The sequence below is a fragment of the Austrofundulus limnaeus genome, unplaced genomic scaffold (genome assembly GCF_001266775.1).
Source record: "Austrofundulus limnaeus strain Quisiro unplaced genomic scaffold, Austrofundulus_limnaeus-1.0 Scaffold405, whole genome shotgun sequence".
Lineage (NCBI taxonomy): Eukaryota > Metazoa > Chordata > Actinopteri > Cyprinodontiformes > Rivulidae > Austrofundulus > Austrofundulus limnaeus.
The window spans coordinates 341,324-346,130 of NW_013952807.1; the positions used below are offsets into that span (position 1 = coordinate 341,324).

At 34.2% G+C, this 4,807-nt stretch overlaps 2 protein-coding genes across 3 annotated transcripts in view; one reads left to right on the top strand and one right to left on the bottom strand.

Moving 5' to 3' along the window:
• Window positions 1-974, bottom strand: part of slc16a6a (solute carrier family 16 member 6a) — an 8,711-nt gene extending 7,737 nt beyond the window's left edge. The window contains exons 1-2 of the mRNA XM_014024052.1: window positions 868-974; window positions 637-773 (exon numbers count right to left, since the gene is read on the bottom strand). The gene's annotated coding sequence lies outside the window, so the exon portion shown is untranslated. The remainder of the gene's footprint in view (window positions 1-636; window positions 774-867) is intronic.
• The window catches only part of arsg (arylsulfatase G), a 17,963-nt gene continuing 13,805 nt past the window's right edge, over window positions 650-4,807 (top strand). Inside the window, exons 1-2 of one of the 2 annotated variants that reach the window (XM_014024054.1) lie at window positions 650-720; window positions 925-977. The gene's annotated coding sequence lies outside the window, so the exon portion shown is untranslated. The remainder of the gene's footprint in view (window positions 721-924; window positions 978-4,807) is intronic. The other variant, XM_014024053.1, reaches the window with a different exon arrangement.

Sequence of the window (4,807 nt, forward strand, 5' to 3'; positions counted from 1 at the left end):
GGGGGGGGGGTTGTGTTATTTGGAAACCTATTTCTTTCAAGAATAAAACAGACTTATAATGAGAGACTATTCCCTTTATCATTCTAATTCCTGATCTTTTTCCTTCGAGAGATGACTCATAAAAGAAACTTGCACAAATGATTTGACAAACCTGCAACCCTGCTGCTGAGATCAAAATGATGAGATATCATTCCATAATTAGCATCCCATAATTATCAGATATCTCATCATGAGGTACCATCTCAACATTATGAGACATTGTCATTATTACGACTAAGATTCTCATAATTACCAGATAATACCTCATTATTATTATTGAGCCTATCTTAATTAAGATATATTCTTATAACTTGGATTTAGTACCAATTAATAATAATAATAATAATATATCTAAGCAACTCAATTTTAGGCATAGGCCTAATTTGTAGTATTAGTTTAACATCATTATGAGATGCTGTTATAACTTTGATATGTATCCTAAGCTAAAATATATTTACATGTAAGAAATTATGATTTATTTTTTTTTTTATCAACCGTTTTGTACCATTTTTTAAATAAAGTTGAAAACATCAGGACACATGTTTACATGTAACCTGACATTCAAAGGGAGGTAATGTTGACATGAAAAAGCTGTACCTTCAGTTCTCGTGCGGATGACGCAATGTCCTCCGTCCTGTCTCCTCGTGCTGTTCGTCTGAGACCTTCTCTCACTCAGAAGCTGTAAGTACCCGGCGTGTTGAAAACAAACTCAAATAGCTTCATGTTCGTTTCCTCTAAATAAAATATACAAACAAAACAAAATACGCGAAGTATTCAGTATAGCTCAAACATAAAAGTTAAGTTTGTGTTTTAGGTGTTTCGTCGCACCTGCGCGGAGCTCATTTCAAACAGARATAATCTTTTTCTTCGTCTTTTTCTGAACAGGGTGTCGCGCGCTGCATCCAAGAACGCACATTCCCAAACAGTAAGGCTATACAGTAAGTTTGTCACACATGCTATTGCTCAAACACTCAACCGCAAACATACTTTGGGCGCGCGCGGACACACACGTGAGAGCAAGTACAGATACATTACTGTGTGAGTGCGCGCGCGCGCCACGAGCTCACAGGCACAAGGAGAAGATCTGGTTGCAACTAGTTCTGGGTCTAATAACAGACACACATAGACAGACATACACTTTCATTTCAGTTGGGGTGCTCAGTTGGTTATGGAAGCCCAATTCCGCCACTCAAAAGAAAACAAAAACGTCTAATGTCATAGTTAGGAGATTCAAGGTCGTAATTATGAGATTCAAAGTCATAATTATAAGATACAAGGTCATAATTATGAGATTCAGGGTCATAATTATGAGATTCAAAGTCATAATTATGAGATGCAAAGTCATAATTATGAGATGCAAAGTCATAATTATGAGATTCAAAGTCATAATTATGAGATTCACAGTCATAATTATGAGATACAAAGTCATAATTATGAGATACAAAGTCATAATTATGAGATACAAAGTCATAATTATGATACAAGGTCATAATTATGAGATTCAAGGTCATAATTATGAGATTCACAGTCATAATTATGAGATACAAAGTCATAATTATGAGATACAAAGTCATAATTATGAGACACAAAGTCATAATTATGAGATACAAAGTCATAATTATGAGATACAAGGTCATAATTATGAGATTCAGGGTCATAATTATGAGATTCACAGTCAAACTTATGAGATACAAAATCATAATTATGAGATTCAAAGTCATAATTATGAGATACAAAGTCATAATTATGAGATACAAAGTCAAAATTATGAGATTCAAGGTCATAATTATGAGATTCAAATAATTATGAGATAACAGTCATAATTTCGACTTTTAAAATCATAATTATGAGATCCTTTGAATCTCATAAGTATGACTTTTATCTCATAATTATGACTTYGAATCTTATAATTATGACTGAATCTTATAATTATGATTTTGTATCTCATAATTATGACTTTGAATCTCATAATAATGATTTTAAAAGTCTAAATTATGACTCTTATCTCATAATAATTTGAATCTCATAATTATGACTTTGAATCTCATAATTATGATTTTAAAAGTCTAAATTATGACTCTTGTCTCATAATTATTTGAATCTCATAATTAGTACTTTGTATCTCATAATTAGTACTTTGTATCTCATAATTAGGACTTTGTATCTCATAATTATGACTGTATTTCATAATTATGACTTTAAATCTCATAATTATGACTTTGTATTTCATAATTATGACATACCATTAGACAAATTATTTCTTTTGTGTGGCAGAATTGGGCTTCCACAGTTGTTAGTTTGTTTCTGGTTGTTCATTTTTAAATATGTGATTAAATCTCCAGTTTAAAGGCACAACAACACAATTCAAACTCAAATTTTTCCACATTTGACTCTATCATTATTCATAGACTGCCGCCACTCCGTTTAACATTAATTTTAATATTAATCCACGTTAATCAGTGTTGGGAGATTGTTTTTTTCTACTTAAGACTTCCAAAATATGTTAATACGTAGAAACAGGATTATTGTCCTCTGTTTTGTCATACCTGTCATAGTTTGTATGAGGAATGCAGACAGACCTGAAGAYGCTTGAAATGAAACTTGAAGATTTATTTACAACAAAGAGGAAAGCGAAAATGCTGACATGGCAGCAACAATGACAAAAATGTAAGGAGACACCCAGGTGACCCAGATAGGGCCTGGAAGAACTGAGTGAAACAAACCCCTCTCAAAAAATGAACCACAGAAAAAGGCAAATAGGCTGAGTGGTTAGTGCTTTTTTTGCGGGTTTTTGCACTTGAAATAATCGTTTGTGCTGCTATGGTTTTTTATATATTAAAGATTATTTGTAAGGGTCATTCAGGGGTCACCATCCCCCCCAAAATGAACCAAACTAGTCGAATTTTGTAGTGCTTCATTTGTGCAGGTTTGTGCCGTTGAAACGGTTGTTTGCGCTGCTATAACTTATGAGATATTACACGTTTCAATTTTGGACGATCACGTGACTTGGCCTGAATTGTTTACGTCTGTGACAAATGTGCTAGACAAGTCAGCGGGTGGTGAAATCCGCAGCACAACCGTTTCAGTGGCACAAACCTGCACAAACAAAGCACTACAAAATTCAACTAGTTTGGTTCATTTTGGAGTGAGTGGGGTGGGCGGTGGCACCTGAATGACCCTTACAAATAATCTTTAATATATAAAAAACCATAGCAGCACAAACGACAATTTCAAGTGCACAAATCCGCACAAACGAAGCACTAATCACTCAGCCTATTTGCCTTTTTTTTCTGTGGTTCATTTTTTTGGGAGGGGTTTGTTTCACTCGGCTGCCTGGAAGCACAATGTGAGGTGAAGGCTGGGAGATTAAATGAACTGGGGCTGATGAGGAGACGAGACAGGTGGTTTAATGGAAGCAAGGAGCAGGTGAGGGTGGACGTGGCAGGATGGAGGAGCAGAAACTAACTGAGGAAAAGTACTGGTGGCGCAGGAAAACACAGAGGAACAGAACTAATCACACAGAAAATAAACCTAACCAAATAAGAGTAAAACAAAAAAATAAACGCAAAAACATACCAACGATTAAACAAAAAACAGATTGTGATCTTTAGAATTTCTTAAATCCACAAATCAAACCAGTTCACCAATGAAAAACTTGTAAAAATAACTAATTTCTAATAGTAAAAATACTATATTTTGATATTACCTCAATATTTGCACTTAGGTTCCACATGTTTTGAATAAAAGATATCTCAGTGTATTCTTGTCTTGCACAGAAATACAAGTTCAGCAGGAAATGCTGGCATGATAAGAAAGAAAGAGAAACATGAGCCATAATTGCAGATAATGGATTTTAATTATGCTCACAAGAAACAGAGTTGCTTGGAGGAGCAGTTTTTAGAAGATTCCTCAGGCTATAAATAAACGTCTTCTGATAGGACATTTGGAAAAGATGTTTGATCCTTTAAATATCACTCTGATGCCAAAATGTTCCTCAATTTTACAAAAAATTGTTTAAAACTGTTCCGAATKTTCATATAAAAGTACTGCAGTTTGTATTCACTTCTTTTCTAATTTTTACCATTTTTTCCCAAAAAGGACAAACTTCAATACCTTGAGGATAATTTTCACACATTTGACTTGTAGCTATTTATTAATAATTTATTTTTATGTGAGCGTTTAAATACTCCAAGAAAATATTTATTTATATACAAACACCACAAAAAGTAAGGAAATGTGTGCTTTATTACTTTTTATTTGTTGTGACAATGCTTTTTGACAATAAATCTTAAATAGTTATTTCCTCCTAGTGCCACATTTGTTGGAAAATGCTTCTGTGAGTTCAGTAGCAGAGTTGGGTATATGGGTTAAGCTCATTAAAAATGTGCTAAATCTTCTCAGATTAGGTGTTGTGTATTGGACTGGATGATGGAAGTCTGAAAAAAGAGACACAGCAATTTAGCGATTGATTCAACACAAGACTCAGCGTGTAGAAGAACCATGCACAGCCASAACAGTCTGATCCCACAGGTGTTCAGTGGGTTGAGGTCAGGACTTYAGGCAGACCATTTATTCCTTTTCACTCACAAATTTTAGAAGTAGTCCCAGATAAATCCCACTCTGGTGCTGAGTGTTGTCGTCTTGGAGGATAGAGTTTGATCTCAAACTGTGGAGATACAGCGGGTAAAATAAGTATTGAACACGTCACCATTTTTCTCAGTAAATATATTACTAGAGGTGCTAATGACATGAAATTTTCACCAGATGT